Below are 19,559 nucleotides of genomic sequence, written 5' to 3'. Positions count from 1 at the left end.
TGAGGAGCAGAAAGGAGGTGGGCGAGCAGAGGCTGATGCAAAGTCCGTGGGCGCCCCCTGGTGCCGCGAGCTCCACATCTGCGGGCAGTCAGGGAGGGACCCAGGGCTCTGAGCAGGGACAGTCTGGAACTGGCCATCCGGCCAGGCTGGTCCCCTGGGCTGCGAGCTCAGAGCAGCCGGTACCACGGCCCCTTCCTCCCTGGAGCAGACCGCTGGTACTGAGGCGACCCACGTTCTCCTCTGGCCCCTTCCCTCCTGTGTACCTCACTGACCTGTCCCAGAGCTGGGGGAGACTGGGCATGGGAGTGTGACCAGAGCAAGCCCCTCGCCTCGGTCAGGAGGCCTACAGGCTGTTCGCCCTGTGCCCGGCGGTCGGGCGGGTCTGCACTCCAGACCCCTGCACCTGCCTGTTCCTCCACGGCTCGGGCAGGCCCCCTGGGCACTGGGTCCACCTGGTGCAGGCCCACGAGGACATGGCTCTGCCTTTGCTGGCCTCTGGGTACCCCTGACCCTGTCCCCTCATCCAAGCCCCATCCCTGTCACACAGGGGTTGTCTGTGTCCTGGGTAGAGACTCTGGTCCTCGCCGCCAACTTGCTTCTGCTTCCTGAACCTCCTTCTCTCAGCTCTGAAATTGCACTGGTAGCAGTAGGGACCATCCCCACTAATAAAAAAATCAGGTGGGAAGATGCTCCACGGGGCCTCCTCAGGTGTGACGGAAGTGAGAGGGCGCCACCTGGTGGCAGAAGATGCACATGGCGGGGGACCGGCCAGTGGAAGTAAGGCTGCTGGCCTGGACACCTTCTGTGCAGGGGGAGCGACCAGCTGGCCTCCAGGGTCTGGGGTCTGCAGGATTCTGCTGAGGTCTCAAAGGGCTGTGTCCCCAGCTGGTCAGGAACCCGCATGTCCACGGAAACACCTGGAGGTTCTGATGAGATTACAGCCTGGGCCACCCAGATACAAAAGTGTGGAACCAAACCAAGTCCACGGGACCAGGCCAACAGGTGGCCGTTGTCTGGAGTCGGGAAGGCAGTTATGTTGCTTGTATCATTTATCTAATTTTCATCATAAAGTAACCCTTACATTCAGTCTCTGTCTAATCAACGGAAGACTTACAGGTACAGCCTAAGAGCCCTTGACCTGCCCCCAAATACCAGCACACCATAACGCAATGGGGGAGCGTCCCAGACAGGATTTTGAAAAAGGGCTGTGATCCGAGGTGGACTTGGACGGAGGTGCGCAGAGAGAAGACTGGCCCCGGGGGGATGCAGAGGTGTGGGAGGAAAGGCCTTCAGAGACAGGCCGGTGCTGGCCCCTGTGAAGCCAGGGACAGAGTTCCTGCAGACGATGGAGGAGGGACAGTCAGGATGAGCAGCCGGGGCCGAAGGCCTCTGACATCTGAACAGCTGCCCGGTGCTGAGAGCAGAGGCAAGACTCATCCAGAACACGCTCAGAGCCGCTGCAGAGGGAGGTGGGGCTCCTGCCTTCCCTGAGCCCCGCGGGGTGCGCTGAAGGAGCCCCAGATCCCTCACCTGTATCCCCCAAGGGGGCCGTAGCCTCCCCCAAGGGGGCTGTAGTCTCCCCAGACACAGAGCAGCGGCACCCACCCCTCACCATGGGCACCCTCTGACTGCAGGCATCCCCCAGGCAGCTGCCGCCTCCCACGAAGAGGAACTGCCCCAAGCCAGGCTCCATCCACCCTGGGTCACAGACAGAGGCCACATGACTCCCGGCGCGGCAGGCAGTGTGGACATCAGCACGCTTGCATTGGTTCCCTGCCACCCTGAGTGCCCAGCAGGGATGGAGGGGCATAATGACCACGGGCCCCGATGACCCTTGCACGGCCAGCAATGTCGTAGCCAGTAGCAAACATGGCAGCAAGCGGCAAACCGTGCAGGGAGCCCCCGCCACACACACACACACACACACACCCGTGCACGCTCGGCCCCCTCCCCTGGGAGCAGCTGCAGGTGGTCACGCTGCGGGCGCCTTCACCCGCTTCGCTGCCTGAGCGGCCGGCTATGGGGGGGCCTCAGCGTGGGGTGAGGGTGCGGCTCCGGAGCGCACAGCGGGCCGGGCCGTGGCTGCTCGGGGCCTGGCTCACGTCTCTCCCGCACCAACCAAGGCTGCGGGACCGGAACAGAGACAAGATGAGCAAGAGCCCCCGCGCTGGCCTTCGCTGAGCCGCGGGGTCGCTGCGCCCCGCTGCCCTGCAGGTGGCAGGCGCGGGCGCTGGGCTGCGGCCTGGCGGCTCCTCCCTGCTCCGGGGCAGGGCTGGGCGGGGCCGCAGGGCAAGGGGGAGGAGCCGGGCCCCGGCAGGGTGGCTGCTTCTCCTATACAATCCAGGGCCACGCGGCCTCCATCCTGCACGTTAGTTTCCTGCCTAAAACCTTCCTCTGGGATAAAGCCCTCTGCCTTGGCACCAAAAGCCGTGATCTGACCAGGAGCCACTGGTAACAGCCCTTCATTCCCTGCCGTCGGAGTTCTATGACCAGCCCTTGTGTGTGAGCCCAAAGGAAGGGCTCCGTGAACAGATTCCTCTTGTGTAAAGATGGAGAGGTTTCTGTGTCAGCCAGGACGGGGCGGGGTGGCGGGATGGTAATTACATAATTAAGTCACTACATGGATATGCAGAACCTTAGCTTTGCATCGCACCAGCGACTAGTAAGTGTTTGTCATCCCCCAATCCACACTTCAAGTGAGAAAAGTCACAGGATTTGCCCATCTTATTCTATCCACTGAAGCACTGCTGGTCCTGGTTATTCAGGTCACGTCCCTTTGTCATTAAAAAGCCCACAAACACAGGTATCTTCAGATAACCAAATTAAACTGATAGCCAAACAAATTCAGAGTGCGGTCAAACACTCGCTAAATATAATGACAAAGGTTGTTACTATTAATATCTAGAGGATCTAAAAATTGAAGAATACACAAAACCCACATAAAATGGGCAAGCTAAGATGTTAGCCACATGTATGAAAAATGTTCACCATTTTGTTAAGAAAAAAAACAAAAGGAAAGTAACAAAAGAAAAGAAAAAACTGGGAAAGGAAAGAGAGGCGCCCTTTCTCTCTCCGAGGGCAGCCTGGGAAGATGTTATCAGCCTCGCTTTTGCTCTGAGGCCAGCTGACTGCTGAGCCCCATGCCTGCGGAGGGAGGGACGAAAGCATTTCTGGAAGCAGCCTGGCAGAATGGACCACAACCTCAAACCCTCCCTGTGCTTGGAAACAGCAATTTCCCTGCTGCAATTTCATCTATGGGAGCGCTCACAGGCTGACGCATAAAAGTGGCGCTGCTTAAAGATTTCTAACATAATAACGGAAGAGGGACAGCCCCACTTCAAATAATATTAGCCATTAAAGTCCTGGACGGAAAAAAGATGAATGTCCTGGGAAGTACACAGGTAGACAGCTCTATTTGCATAATCACACACATTTACAAGGAAAAAGTCCGGGCAGATGTAGCAAAAACTGGAGCAGTAACCAGAGTGCTAAGTCTGCACGCATCTGGGTGGTGAGATTTGGTCAACTTCGATTTATGTTTCATTCTTTTCTATAATGAAAAAATTATTGCAATTTGTCTGAAATCTACTGTTATTTTTAAAGACCCAGTGCATTACAGGGAACTCACAGTAACAATGGCCTAAGCAAGACAGGATTCTAAGCCTCAATCACAGTTTTTTGTTTTTTGTTTCTTTGCGGTACGTGGGCCTCTCCCTGTCGTGGCCTCTCCCGTTGCGGAGCACAGGCTCCGGACGCGCTGGCTCAGCGGCCATGGCTCACGGGCCCAGCCGCTCCGCAGCACGTGGGATCATCCCGGACTGGGGCACAAACCCCTGCCCCCTGCATCGGCAGGCGGACTCTCAACCACTGCGCCACCAGGGAAGCCCTCAACCACAGTTTTAAAATCTAGATTCCAATGAGGCTGTTTACGAAGAGGCACCAGCAAATACTCAGGTGTTCAAGCGCCTTCCGTCTTTCTGCTCCACACTCCTAGCTGGAGGAATCCATCCTTCGGGTTTTAAGATGGCTGCTGGAGCACCCGCCATTGCATCAGCATTCTAAAAAGCAGAAGGGAGCACAGAGGGAAAGACTAAAGAGTGCACTAGCCAGCAGAGTGTGCTCCTTTGGAGAAAGAGGGTTGAACATAGAATTACCATATGACGCGGCCACCCGCCACCCCCACCGCCTAGGTGTCGACCCAAAGAATTGAAAGCAGAGATTCATATAGATATTTGCACAGCCATGTCCACAGCAGCGTTATTCACAATAGCCTAAATGTGGAAACAACCCAATCTCCATCAACAGGTGAGTAGATACACAAAATGTGGTCCATCCACACAGTGGAATACTACTCAGCCTTAATTTAAGAAGGAAGGACATTCTGACACAGCCTACAAACATGGATGAACCTTGGGGACATTATGCTCAGTGAAATAAGCCAGACACAAAAGGGTAAATCCTGTGTGACTCCACTCCCATGGGGTCTCCAGGGTCAACACATCCATAGAGACAGGAAGCAGGACGGTGGGGCCGGGGCTGGGGGAGAGGAGGGGAGGGAGTGTTATGGGGGCAGCGTGTCGGGGGGAAGATGGGAGGTTCTGGAGATGATGGTGTGATGGTAACACAACCATGTGAGTGTGCACTTAAAAATGGTTAAGATGTCAAAGTTTACGTTGTATACATTTTACCGCAACTGGAGAAAACAGACGGAAAAAAGGAAAACCAGAAGGATAAAGAAGGCTCCTGCCGGCCAGGATGTGTGACCACATGTTAGCATCCTTTCTGGGCGCCTGGGATGCGGGCGTGTGTGAGCTGGTGTGAGCGAGGCCCGGACACACGCGGCGACACCTCAGGGCTCCATCCTGGGCGGAGGGGGTGGGGGCCGGGCAGCCTCGCGTGTCCAGAGTGGGGAGCCGGCGGGAAGGCCTCGGGGTGAGCAGGTGGGCGAGGAGGCGCCAGGGCTCTGTCTCTGGAGGAAAAAGGGTCCAGAGCCACGTGCTGTCTGCTGTCCCCGCCGGCTGCTGGAGTTTCCCGGAAGCTGCTGAGGGTATTCAAGCAGGGGTGGGGGGGCCGCACCTCTGGATGCCCAGGGGGGCTGCAGGCCCGGGGGATGCGGGGTGGCCCTGCAAGAGGGGTGGGCAGTGGGATTGAGGTGGGGGCCTTGGGGCCAAAACCCAGAGACGGGCCGGTCCGGGCTGCCTGACAGCTGCTCTGAGGAGGGGTCTGGGGCCTGAGCGAGGACGAGGCCCAGCGACCGCGGGGTCTGTGACCTGGGCGCACGGGTTGGCGATGCCCTTCACCTGAGCGGTCACCCGGGGGATGGGGTGTGTGGAGAGGGCGGGGACTGCGGTCCTGCAACCCGGGGACCGAGGCTGGTGCCCGGAGGAGCCGGAGTCTGCAGAGGAGCTGGCAGCGTCCCGGGCACGTGGGCCACTCGGGCGGGGCCGGCACAGCCAGAAGACAGACACCAGGGCGTGGCTGCAGGTGAGAGCAGGGCTGCAGCCCCTACAGCGGCTGCAGCCCGTGTTCTGGTGGGTGGAGGGGGGAGCAGGTCTGGGGACAGGTGGAGGGGAAGGGGTCGGGGCCAGACCCCTGTGCCAGGCGCCCTCTGACCCCGCTGTGGCTCTGCCCTTCCAGGAGCCCTGTCTGTGACCCCCACCTCCTCCTGTGCTGGTACTGACCCCCCACCGGGGCCCTGGGCTCTGGGCTCTGGACACTGGGTTCCTGTGAAGCGGGGCTCCTCAGAGTCCGGGGACATTGACAGAGCCCCGTGCCCACCCGCAGCCTCAGCTCCCAGACCACCCCAAGGGGTCCGGCATCCTGCCCCCTGGGCCTGTGAGGATGGGGGCATGGAGAAGCCCCCTGCCCTCCCCCTAAGGCCATTGCCCAGGCTGAACGCCCGTCCGTCTCCCACCCAGGGGTCCCCGGACCCACCCCATCGGCACTGCCGGCCCAGAGCCCAGCTGACCGCCCGGGTGGCCAGGCCGGGAGCCGACGCGTCCCCCCCCGTGGGGCCGTCCGGAGATGGCGTGACTCGCGTGGTGTCACAGATACTCCCACAGGGACGCCGCAGAGACCTGCAGAACGTTACAGCCAAATGAAAGCGAAGCCGAGGGGAGGCAGATGTGGCCACTGTAAACAGTCTGGTTTCTGAATGTGAACCAGGCTCTGGCCCAGGACTTCAGGTAAACATCTGTGTCAGCGCGCAGCCCCACCTCCGGGGAGGCCCGGGGGTCTGCAGCGCCTGCTCTGGGACACGCCAGAGTGACCGCCGAGACGCTTCGTAATTAGGCGAAATTGGCCTTGCATTCCTTCACTAAATCCCCGAGATCGCTGCAATTTTAGGTCTTCTCAAAAATGAAAACATTTGGTAATTAAATGATACAAGTGAAAAAAAGCATAGAATGTTCTGTCAACTGGAAAATACCAATTAGGGAAGCAGTTCTGCCTTTCCGCCCACCTTGGGCTGAGCTGGGCGCTTATCTGGCTGTGAGGACTCTGCTGGGAGAAGGGTCTGGGGCAGGGCCCCTCCCTGGAGACGCCCCCCCCACCCCGGGGGAGGACGGATGGGCCGGGGCCTGGCCGGGAAGGGCCGGCTGCTGGGAGGGGCTGGGGAGGGGGCCGGCTGCCCGTGGCTCTGGGACGCGGGGATTTGGGGCTGGGAGGCCCCAGTACTGCATCCGGCTGCGTGGCAGCACCAAGGACAGTGGCCGCGCTGGCAAATGCCAGTGATGAGTTTGCTTCCCTGCTGGCTGGCTGGGCCCCTGCCCTGTCCTTCCCTCGGGGAGCAGGACGTCGCCCGGTTGTGGGGGGCAGGGGATTCGTGTGCGTTCGGCCCGGCTCGCCCCGCTTCCTGGCCTGGGAGCTTCCTTCCCATCTGCCCTGCTCAGCACCTCCCCCATCGGGGCTGGTCTGGGTCAGTTCCCTAAGGGTGGAGCTCCGTTTGTGTTTGCGGACCTCAGGCTCTCCCCTCATTTCTCGACTGAGATTCCCCTCCCACCTGCAGGCTCAGGAGCCCTCAAAGGTCGGTAGAGAAAAGGGTCACCCCTGCCAGGCCCAACCCAAGGGGGCTTTGAGACCACGTCCCTCTGCAGCCCACACGCTAAGAATGGGATTTACATTTTCGAATAGTTGGGTAAAAATTGAAAGAGTAATACTTTGTGGCACATGGAAATTGCACGAGGCGCACGTTTCAGAGCCCGCAGCTCCCGTGCGCTCTTCCCGGGGTGCGGCTGCCCCGTCCATCTGCAGACTTTCCGTGGCCACTTTCTCGCTCAGATGGCGGAGCCCAGCTGCTGCCACAGAGCCCACATGCCCGCAAAACCTTCGCTATTTATTGTCTGGCCCCCGTGTAAACCGTCTGCAGACTCTGCCCTACGTCCCCACGCAGACGTCATCTCAGTCAGGAGAGAATTGGCCCCGGGCTCAGGTCTCCGTCCCTCGGCCTTTTGCATGGAGCGGGTAGGCCCTTAGAAAGAGCTTCAGCTGAGTGTTTGAATGCTGTCTCAAGATCCCTGGGCTTCCAGAAATGCTAGTCAATACGTGTACATATTTCTAGAACACTAACTTGCAATGGGCAAGGAGGGTGGAAACCAGGGGACTGAGAAGAGGTCCTCGTTCTCAAAGGTGTCTGATCAACCCATAAGGACCCAAAAGTAACGTCATGTGGTACCTCGGGCCGAGCGTGGGCCCGGCTGGGTCCGCCTGGGGGACCAGAGCTCCAGCCTGCATGAGGGATAAGGTTGAACTCGATTCTCAGCCTCTCTGAGTTGGGTCCCATCTTTCCAATGGTGTGATGATAAACCAGTGGGCGTGTGTCACGTGTCTGCTTTTTTGGGAGAACGTAATTGCTGGGTCCAAAGCAGTGATGATTGCAGTGCGTATAATTACACACACCCAGGTCTGTACATACACCCGCAGCTGCAGTGCGACCAATGGCGTGGTTCTGGGTGGAAGCGCTGCTGAATCAGAAACACCGTGAAGCGGGTCACCCCGTGAAGGGCACAGCGAGTTCTCAGTGCTTTGCGTGGGAGAAGCATTTCCTGAGATGCTAAAATAGCAATTTTTATAGCTTGGTGGTAGAACAGTAATTTGTAAGAAGACAGATGGCCTGGCCGCATCTCCTGATAAGACAGCGCCCCATCGCTCAGGTGAAGCATGGATTGCAAGCTCACAGGGGATTTGGGGCACCAGGGGCCACCGACACGGAGCAGCTGCGTCCCCTCCCTCAGGGCTTTGTGCCTTTGTGACCAGACGCTGCAGCACCGCCAGGGGTGTGTGCTGTTCCTATCAAACCCCTGCTTGCCCTGGGCAGGACCCTTGACACATCCAGCTTGGGGGGGGGGGCGGCATCCTCACAGTTTAGTTTGTGGCAGAAGGGAGGGGAGAGGAAAGTGACGGTTCACCTGTGAGCTGTAAGGACCAGGAGCCCTCACGCCCGCATTGCCACTCCCGTCCCCCGTTCACATGGAGGAGCTAAGGCTGGAGAAATGAAGTAGCTCACTCAAGGTCACACACATTGAGGCCCAGCACCCCGCAAAGCTTCGGTTGCATCAGATGTCGTGCGTGAACATCCGTAAAGAGTCTGAATGATGTAACCTCCCTCGGAGCCAAAAACGTTTTCTTCCGGCAGCAGGAAAAGTACAGCGCGTCGCGGTGCTTCAGGCGTGGCCAGTCTCTCGTTTGCCCTCGTCCTGGGTCTCAGCTCACAGCCCGGGGCCCCTCACCTGGGCAGGGCTCACACTGCTGCCACCACCCCCTCCCGAGGCCACAAGGTCGCTGGAGCCCCTACCTGAATTCTGGCTTGGCGCCGCTGTTTCCTGCCTGGTTTCTCACTCCACGTGGGCACAGTTAAGGTGTCAGAAATCCCGGGAGGGAAAGCCCCGGGCTGAATGCCATGACCCTGTGGTTCCCTTTGCCCTGGTATTGTGGACCCTCAAGTCCTGCCTTCCTTGGGGGTCATAGCAAGGTGCTCAGAGACAGAACAACAAATGTACATACATGCATGTGTGTGTATACGGAGAGATTCTTTACCAAGAACTGGCTTGTGTGGGGCTTCCCTGGTGGCGCAGTGGTTGAGAGTCCGCCTGCCGATGCAGGGGACGCGGGTTCGTGCCCCGGTCCGGGAAGATCCCACATGCCGCGGAGCGGCTGGGCCCGTGAGCCATGGCTGCTGAGCCTGCGCATCTGGAGCCTGTGCTCCGCAACGGGAGAGGCCGCAACAGTGAGAGGCCCGCGTACTGCAAAAAAAAAAAAAAAAAAAAAAAAGAATTGGCTCAGGTTATTACAGAGGCTGGTAAGTCCAAAATCTGCAGTGTGGGCTGGTGGGCTGGAGACCCAGGAGAGTCCAGGGCGCAGATGAAGTTGCAGGCCGCCAGCTAGAGAACGCCCTCCTGCTTGGGGAGATGGTCTTTTGTTCTAGCCAGGCCTTCAACTGATTAGATAAGGCCCTCCACACTACGGAGGACAGGCTGCTTCCTGAAATTCTAAAGGCTGTTTAAATGCTAACCTCGTCACCAAACTCCCTCAAAGCTCCTCACGCCCTTGCAACCCCTCCCTCCAATGACTGCCTAACCCGCCTCATCCCCACGTGACCCCTGATCTTTCTGTCACTACGTATTAATTTGAATTTTTTATAGAAGTGGAAGGATAACGTGTGTGCTCTTTGGGGCTGGCTTTACCACTCAGCACAGCAATCTGAGGCTCACCGTGTTCCTGCTGAATAGGGTCCGGTTTTCCAAGGCGCATCCCTGTTAAGGGTGGCATCCGACGTGTGACAACATCACACTGTAGTTTTACTTTCTTTTCTCCAGTTACTAAGAACGGGGAGCACTTTTCCATGTGCTTATTTTCCATTTGTATGTTTCAGTGAAATGACCGTTGCATTTCTGCCCACGTTTGAATTGGGTTGTTTGTTTTCTGATGGTTGAGATTTGAGAGTTATTTCTACATTCTTGGCCTTTATCAGATATGTGGTTTGCAAATATTTTATTCCAGTCTGTGCATGTCTTTCGCTTCCTTTCTCTGTGTCTTTTGAAAAGCTGAAGCTGCAGCTTTTTTTTTTTTTTTTTTTTTCAGTACGCAGGCCTCTCACTGTCGTGGCCTCTCCCGCTGCGGAGCACAGGCTCAGCGGCCATGGCTCACGGGCCCAGCCGCTCCGCGGCATGTGGGATCCTCCCGGACCGGGGCACGAACCCGCGTCCCCTGCATCGGCAGGCGGACTCTCAACCACTGCGCCACCAGGGAAGCCCTTTCTAGGTCCTTTGCATTGCTCTATGAGTTTCGTAATCACCATGGCAGGGCTCAGCCCTCCCCAAATCCTGGAGGAGAGGGTGTAATGGGCTGACTGGGCTGCAGCTGTCCCATACGTGATGCCCCGTGACTCTGAAGGCCTGGAGCCCTGGAAATCTGCTCCTTCTTGTGCCATTGTCCCGAGGAGGCCCTTTGCTAGCAAGAGGCTGATCCAGGGGCCGGAAGTGAGGAGAAGATTCTCAGTCCGGAGGACGAGAGGCGTCCTTCCCAGCTCTCCACCCCAAAGTTGTTGTGTGTGGACTCCCAGGCGTCCTGATTCGGGACCAAGGCGAGGGCAGGTGGAAGCAGGAGGTCCCTGCCCTCCTTGTCCTCCTTTCGGACTCAGGACCAGCACGGACACAGCCCTGCTGCTTACGCACTGACTCTCCCAGAGTGGATTCACTCCACGCCCTCAGGAGACAGGACACGGCTTGCAGCATTGAGCTGACAGCTTTCCCAGGTTTTTCCAAACCAGTCTCAACAGCACATAGGCATCAACCATCGCCACTGACCTGGCATCAGCCAGGACCATCTTCCCTGCCAGGTACCTGATGAGCGGCCAGCGCTCCCTGGAGCGTGTGTTTCCCTGCTGCCGGAGGATGGGGGCTCCGGGCACCTCTGCTGGTGATGCTGTCCTGGGACCAGGAAGGTCTTCACCTGGTGATCCTCAGACATGCACCCCTGCGGCTCGAAGTCGCTGTCTGTGGATGTCGCCACAGTAACTCCCATGAGCAGACGCTGGGCTGGGTGCTGGGGCGGGGAGTGGGGTCTGCTGGGCGGTTACAGATGCTATTGGGCGCTTTGGGGCAAGTTAATTAGATGCAACTCCAGGCTTAGAGGCCGGGGAGATGGAGCAGGTATGCTGACCCCTGACCTGCCGGACAGAGCCCTGCCTGGACTTGGGCGCGATGCCCTTTGCTCTGAAGTCTCAGCCTCCTCGGAGAATCGCTCTGATCTCACGGTCTCACAAAGAGCCGCTTCCTTAGTTTACGTCCCAGGTAAGAGCTTCAGGAGACGGTTGTGGGTACCATCCTAAAATGACGGCCAGGATGCCAGGTCCCAAGTTATCACATGATAGACTTACACATTTATTCACTGGCTGTGCGCTGAGGCCTCCTCTAGTTCTGGGGATGGAATAGACAGGCACTTGGTACTTGACCCCATGCAGGGCCGGGTGCTGTGTCCTTCCCCTCCCAGCCCTCGTGGGACCGCCCGCCTCCGCCCCCAGGTGTTCGGTACCTGGTCCCACCTGTGCTGCAGCCTCTCCCTTGTGCCAAGCCCTGGATGGCCCTGCGTCTGAGGCCAGCATCACCCGACACTCATTCAGCTTCTCGGGTGCTCCTGACTCCAGGGAGGCTCAGCAAGCAGGACCAGGGCCCCCCAGTCCAGGGCTGGGGTCACCCGCTGGGCTCCAGCCCCAGGCTCGCGGCTCTGAGCTGCTAGGGCTTCTGCCCCCAGAAGCCGTTCAGTTCACCCCACGTGGGCGTTTCTGGCTTCAGGGTCAAAGTTGGCCTTTCCCTGAACAAGGTCCACCTCTTCCACAGACCCTCCCACTGACAATTGGGGGCCTGGAGGGACAGGGGCTGTGGAAAGAGAGCAATGAGGAGGCTGGGCTGAGCCCCTCCAGCCAGAGGGTCCCCAGACCTGCGTCCTCTGCCGTGAAATGGAGGTGACAGGAACCCCACAGCCTCCCAGGTTGACTTTCACAAAAATGCAAAAAGTAAGCATGCAAAGTGTGAACTAATTAGAGTGAACGACAGGGTTATTTTTAAATTGAAATAAATGTCTCTGGATGATAGCACAAACAGACACAAGGAGGTGACCATGTGCCCAGATCTCACCTGCCCCTGGCAGGCATATAGAGGCTCCCGGTCCTGGAGGCCCCACACCTGAGCACCTGCCCTCTCTCCCCACCTGCTCCTCTGACCTACCCCACCCTCCACCCACCAGAACATGGGCTGCTGTGGCTCTGGCTGCTGGTGCCCGTGTGCTGCCAGCGTGAGAGCTGAGCTGCTGCCCACAGGCCCCAGGACTGAAGCCGTGCAGTGACTGCTGTATCCAAGCTCCCCGCCTTCTATCGACTTCCGTCACTCCTGTGTTTAAAACCAAGCGCCAAGGCGTCTCCAAAGCCTCTCCCTGACCCCAGAGACCCGTCTCCTCACGGCTGCTCTCTCCCACCCTCTTCTAGTGGTTGTGTGCTCCCGTGTTTCCGGGGGGGGCGTCCCTTGGGTGCCTCTGGAGGAATACAGGGTGCTGAGCTGCCATGTAGCAAGCAAGGCAGACACCACGTGGGGAGAGTTTGCCCAAAAGAAGCAGGAGAAGTTAATGGATATATAAAAGGGAAACTAAAAGATATGGACAATAAAAGCAGAAGGGCCTACATGTAAATGATAGGAATTTGAGGCTGAGAGGAGGAACTCTGGAGGGAAAGAAATAATTGAGAGAGTTTTCCCCGGAATTAAAGAAACACTTTTTTAAAAACTCTCATATTAAGAGGGTTTGAGAGGAAACGCATTCCTTCCCATAAGTACATTGTAGTACGAATGATAAAGAGGCAAATCCTAAAATTTCCCAGGTTGAAGGAACGTGAGCGCCAGAGGGCACCACGGGCCCCGGTTTCCCTAACCCTCCCCCCACTGCCCACCCAGCCACACTGGGCCCAGAGGACAACGGGGGTGGTTTACGTGAAGGAAAGAACAGTCAACAGGAAATTTCTCCTCCAGCCCCAAACATTTTCTTTTTTAAATTTTTGGCTGCATTGGGTCTTCGTCGCTGCGCGCGGGCTTTCTCTAGTTGTGGTGAACGAGGGCTACTCTTTGCTGCCCTGCACGGGCTTCTCATTGCAGTGGCTTCTCTTGTTGTGGAGCACGGGCTCTAGGTGCACAGGCTTCAGTAGTTGTGGCACATGGGCGCAGTAGTTGTGGCTCACAGGCTCTAGAGCACAGGCTCAGTAGTTGTGGCACGTAGCCTCAGTAGTTGTGGCACGTGGGCTCAGTAGTTGTGGCACATGGTCTTAATTGCTCTGTGGCATGTGGGATCTTCCCAGACCAGGGCTCAAACCCATGTCCCCCGCATTGGCAGGCGGATTCTTAACCACTGAGCCACCAGGGAAGCCCCCCAGACACTTTTAAATATAAGGGGATAGTATGAGGGGTTAATGTTATTTTTTTCATGGTGTCTTTTGAAGCATAACAAAATTTTAATTTTGATAAAGTCCAATTTATCCGTGTTTTCTTATACAGATCCTGCTTTTGGTGTCATATGTGAGGAGTCATGCCTGGACCAAGGCTACAGATATTTTCTCCTGTGTTTTCTTGTAACAGTTTTACTTTTAGCTCCTACATTTAGGTCCTCCTTGGAGCGATCTCTGTGGTTGCATGAGGAACCATGGTAGTTCCATCACTTGACGGTCTCCTAGACTGGTTCCATTAGCCCCCTGCTTTATCAAACGACAGCGATTCCCTATACCTTCCTCTTCTGTCACCTTGTAAAACCCTGCTGAAGGCAGCCACTGTGGCCAGAGCAGCAGAACATGGGATACATGGATGTAGGTCCAGAATGGGCTGCTCTCTTGTTCTGCCAGGACCTTAGGGAGAGGTTGGTCCTTCTGGCCAGTAGGAGGGCTGAGATTGGGATTCTCTTCCGTGCGGGCGGCCGGCACTACCTTGTGCTGCGGTGTGGGGCGTGGGTACCTCCCCCTTCCCCTGATTTCCACAGGCCCTTCGTGCCACAACCACGGAGGGGGTTTCTCCACATTCTTTCCCCTCCACTCACTTGTTTAGGTGACGATGTTTATCGAGCATCTACTCTGTGTCGGGCACTAACCCAACGATGGATTCTGCCAGAAAGATAAGGCTGGCAGACAATCGATTTATGAAATCCTGAAACCTGACAAATGATAAAAATCGATGAATATCTCAGATATAAGCTGCAAAGGCTTATATGTTCAACCAAGTTCAAAGTCCTAAAGCTTAAAGCTCAGCGTTCATTTTTTTAGAAAAAAGGGAAAGACTTAAAAAGCTAGCAATGTCTTTAACTTCTAAAATCCATCCATCAGAAATTGACACTAAACTTCATATAAAGGTGAAACATTAGAAGAAAAAAGCTACTACCTATTTTACTTAGCATTGTTTTGGATGATAGCACCATGATGAAATAAAAAGTAAATATAATTTAAAATATTTAAAAGGGGAGACAAAACCGCTAGAACAAATGAAATCTCAGTACAAGATAAAACACCATAAATCAACAGGTTTTCTATATACCATGTATAGAAAATCTCATGTGATAACTTTTCCCATTTCTAATTTAGAAATCATAGAATACTATAGGAAACTCCTTGGCAAAAAACTAAAATAAAGGAAGAAAATTTCATATAAAAAAAAAAGTCCTAAGAGCCTACTCTCCTAAAGAAAAGATCTAAATAAATGAAGAGAAATACAACCTGTTCCTTGACTGGGAAAACTCAGTATAACTTCAATTCTCCAAAAGTGAATCTACAAATTTAATTCCATCCCACTTAAAAGAATGGACGATTTGTACCTTACCAAGTTCCCTTAAAGTTCTTATTAAAGAGGATATATACAGACTAGCTATTAACTTTTTGAAAGCAAAGTACAAAGGAAGCAGAATGAGATTTCCCAAACAGATATTAGAACAAACTACAAAGGACCAGGAATGAACGAGCAGCGCGCCAACTCAAGATTAGGCAGACAGAACGATGAAGCCCACCCGGGCACTCCAGCAAGCCCACCCGTCCTGATTCAGGATAAGGTAGATGTGGCATCTTTACGTAACAGGGAAGAGGACAGCCTGCCACTCAAGGGCAACAACAGCTAATTCATCTGGAGTAAAAGAATTAAATCTTGGGCATCCCTGGTGGCGCAGTGGTTGAGAGTCCGCCTGCCAATGCAGGGGACAAGGGTTCGAGCCCTGGTCTGGGAGGATCCCACATGCCGCGGAGGAACTAGGCCCGTGAGCCACAACTACTGAACCTGCACGTCTGGAGCCTGTGCTCTGCAACAAGAGAGGCCATGATAGTGAGAGACCCGTGCATCGCGATGAAGAGTGGCCCCCACTTGCCGCAACTAGAGAAAGCCCTCGCACAGAAATGAAGACCCAACACAGCCATAAATAAATAAATAAATAAATTAATTAATTAATTAAAAAAGAATTAAATCTTAACTTAGACATGAAAGTAAAGACGAACCAAAATCTAAAGAGAAACATAAAAATATGAAGTTTCTGAAAGGACATGCAGGGGAATGTTAATACAATCTTGGGGAAGGAGAGCTCTTTCTGTGGAGTGAAATAATGGGAATGTCTGAGACATCTGACTTTTTTTTTTTTTTGGCCGCACCTCACAGCATGTGGGATCCCAGTTCCCCGACCAGGGATTGAACCTGTGCCCCCTGCAGTGGGAGTGCAGAATCCTGAGCACTGGACTACCAGGGAATTCCCTCGACTCTTTCAAAATGAAACATCTCTCTACTGAAAATCCCAACCATAAAGAAGGATCACAGATTCAGAGAAAATATTCCTAATGAATATAATAAGAAACTATGAATATCCCTAATGTCCAAATTGATTACACAAATCAATAAGTAAGACGCCAGGAACTCAACAGAAAAATGGGCTGAGGGTATGAATAGGTGATTCACAGAGGGTTTGGGACAGTCTGGGTGTCATCTATGGAGTTTTATTCACTCGGTATATCCATGTAGTTAATTACATAGATTGCTTTTATATTTTAATTTAATCTTCCTAAATGGATCTATATAGGTTTAACACAATTCCTACCAAAACATAGGAAAAAAGTTTTTTGTAGACATAGACAGATTCTAAAATTTATATGGAAGGCAAAAGAACTAGAAGAGCTAATTTAAAAAAAAATTTTAAAGACTCAAGTTGGAGGACTCACACCACTGGATTTTAAGACTTACTATAGAGCTGCTTTGATCAAGAGGGTGGTGCTGGAGACAAGATGGACACATGTAAGTGGAACTGAAGGAGGTCCATATACAGCCCCACACAAGTGCGGACACCAGAAAGTTTACAGCCGTTGAGTGGAAGGAGTATAGTCTCTTCAACAAATGGTGCTGGGTGGGGCAATCAGGTATCCAGAGGGTAAAAAAGACCCTTGACCTAAACCTCATACGACCTTATAAAAAATTAGCTCAGATTGGATCACAGATTTAAACATACAACTTAAAACTTTTAAAAGCAAACATTGGGGAAGATCTTCAGAACTTGGCAGAGTTCTTAGACATAACATCAAAAGCATGGTCCATAATTTTTTTAAAAAAATCATCAAAATTTGAAACTTTTGCCCTTCAAAAGCCCCTGTGAAAAGATAAGCTACAGACTGGGAGAAAATATTTGCAAATCACATCTCTGACAAAGGACTCTTATTTAGAATCGATAAAGAACTCTCAAACCTTGACCGTAAAGAGACTAACAAAATGGACAAAAGACATGAAGGGACGTATCACGGAAGAGGAGACGGGCGTGGCAAACAAGCCGCGAGGAGATGTCCAACGCGATGAGCGGTTAAGGAAATGGGAGTAAGGGCTACAGTGAGATACCGCTACACACCTATTAAAACAGCTGAAATAAAAAACGTTGACAATCCCACAGGCTGGAGATCACACACCCAGCTGTGGGATGTAGAAGAGGGCATCCACTCCGGAGAAGAGTTTGACAGTTTCTGTAAAAAACTAAGCAAACACTTTACCCTAGGACCTAGCAATCACACTCCCGGGCATTCACCCCAGAGAAGAGAAAACATGTCCACACACACACACACACACACACGCAAATGCATACGACTCTTCATAGGAGTGTTATTTGTAATAGCGAAAACTGGAAACGAAACTATCCTTCAAACAGTAGTCTGTGGATCCCATGGGAGACGGCTGATCAATAAAAGAAATAAACTATTCACACACGCAATAGCATAGATGGTCCCAAGGGACAAAAGCCAACCTCAAACGGTCACATACTGTGCGATTCCATATATGTATAATTTTGAAAGAGACAAAATTATAGCCACAGAAGACAGGCAGGTGGTAGCTGAGGGTTAGGGGTGGGGTGGGGTCTGTGACCATCAAGGGCATGGCTACGGGGATGGGTGGTAATGTCACACTGTCCCTTCCAACCAGACCACACGGAACGACGGCGGGTCCTGGGGCCACGTGTGCTGTAGTTAAGGGGAGGGACACTGGGGAACTGGTGAGGTGTCCATGGGACTCTAGATTCTATTTTTGAAAATTCCTGTGTGTCTATAATTATTTCCAAATAAAAAGTATGTTTTAAAAAGACATGATAAGCTTTAAAACAAAGGAGCATGTACTGTATGCAACCTTGTGTGTAAGAAAGAAGAGGGAGCAGAAAACACGCACATAGCTAGTTACTCTTGCAAACAAAGCCCACAGGAAAGGTAAACCAGAAAGGAGTGAGAGCAGGAAACTGGAACTTCGGCAGCCAGTTAAATGTTTTATGGTATCGAACAGGCAACATTAAATAAGATTAAAAAACGAACGGAAAACAGATAAAATGGAATAAAACCGGAATCTATAAGCATTTTACATGAATAACTGTCTGTGAGGGCCGAACGTACACGGATCCCCTGCCCACCACAACCGGGCGACGTCCTGCTCCCCGAGGGAAGGACAGGGCAGGGGCCCAGCCAGCCAGCAGGGAAGCAAACTCATCACTGGCATTTGCCAGCGCGGCCACTGTCCTTGGTGCTGCCACGCAGCCGGATGCAGTACTGGGGCCTCCCAGCCCCAAATCCCCGCGTCCCAGAGCCACGGGCAGCCGGCCCCCTCCCCAGCCCCTCCCAGCAGCCGGCCCTTCCCGGCCAGGCCCCGGCCCATCCGTCCTCCCCCGGGGTGGGGGGGGCGTCTCCAGGGAGGGGCCCTGCCCCAGACCCTTCTCCCAGCAGAGTCCTCACAGCCAGATAAGCGCCCAGCTCAGCCCAAGGTGGGCGGAAAGGCAGAACTGCTTCCCTAATTGGTATTTTCCAGTTGACAGAACATTCTATGCTTTTTTTCACTTGTATCATTTAATTACCAAATGTTTTCATTTTTGAGAAGACCTAAAATTGCAGCGATCTCGGGGATTTAGTGAAGGAATGCAAGGCCAATTTCGCCTAATTACGAAGCGTCTCGGCGGTCACTCTGGCGTGTCCCAGAGCAGGCGCTGCAGACCCCCGGGCCTCCCCGGAGGTGGGGCTGCGCGCTGACACAGATGTTTACCTGAAGTCCTGGGCCAGAGCCTGGTTCACATTCAGAAACCAGACTGTTTACAGTGGCCACATCTGCCTCCCCTCGGCTTCGCTTTCATTTGGCTGTAACGTTCTGCAGGTCTCTGCGGCGTCCCTGTGGGAGTATCTGTGACACCACGCGAGTCACGCCATCTCCGGACGGCCCCACGGGGGGGGACGCGTCGGCTCCCGGCCTGGCCACCCGGGCGGTCAGCTGGGCTCTGGGCCGGCAGTGCCGATGGGGTGGGTCCGGGGACCCCTGGGTGGGAGACGGACGGGCGTTCAGCCTGGGCAATGGCCTTAGGGGGAGGGCAGGGGGCTTCTCCATGCCCCCATCCTCACAGGCCCAGGGGGCAGGATGCCGGACCCCTTGGGGTGGTCTGGGAGCTGAGGCTGCGGGTGGGCACGGGGCTCTGTCAATGTCCCCGGACTCTGAGGAGCCCTGCTTCACAGGAACCCAGTGTCCAGAGCCCAGAGCCCAGGGCCCCGGTGGGGGGTCAGTACCAGCACAGGAGGAGGTGGGGGTCACAGACAGGGCTCCTGGAAGGGCAGAGCCACAGCGGGGTCAGAGGGCGCCTGGCACAGGGGTCTGGCCCCGACCCCTTCCCCTCCACCTGTCCCCAGACCTGCTCCCCCCTCCACCCACCAGAACACGGGCTGCAGCCGCTGTAGGGGCTGCAGCCCTGCTCTCACCTGCAGCCACGCCCTGGTGTCTGTCTTCTGGCTGTGCCGGCCCCGCCCGAGTGGCCCACGTGCCCGGGACGCTGCCAGCTCCTCTGCAGACTCCGGCTCCTCCGGGCACCAGCCTCGGTCCCCGGGTTGCAGGACCGCAGTCCCCGCCCTCTCCACACACCCCATCCCCCGGGTGACCGCTCAGGTGAAGGGCATCGCCAACCCGTGCGCCCAGGTCACAGACCCCGCGGTCGCTGGGCCTCGTCCTCGCTCAGGCCCCAGACCCCTCCTCAGAGCAGCTGTCAGGCAGCCCGGACCGGCCCATCTCTGG

Source organism: Lagenorhynchus albirostris, chromosome 9 (genome assembly GCF_949774975.1).
Source record: "Lagenorhynchus albirostris chromosome 9, mLagAlb1.1, whole genome shotgun sequence".
Lineage (NCBI taxonomy): Eukaryota > Metazoa > Chordata > Mammalia > Artiodactyla > Delphinidae > Lagenorhynchus > Lagenorhynchus albirostris.
Note: the sequence above shows the minus strand (reverse complement) of the source record.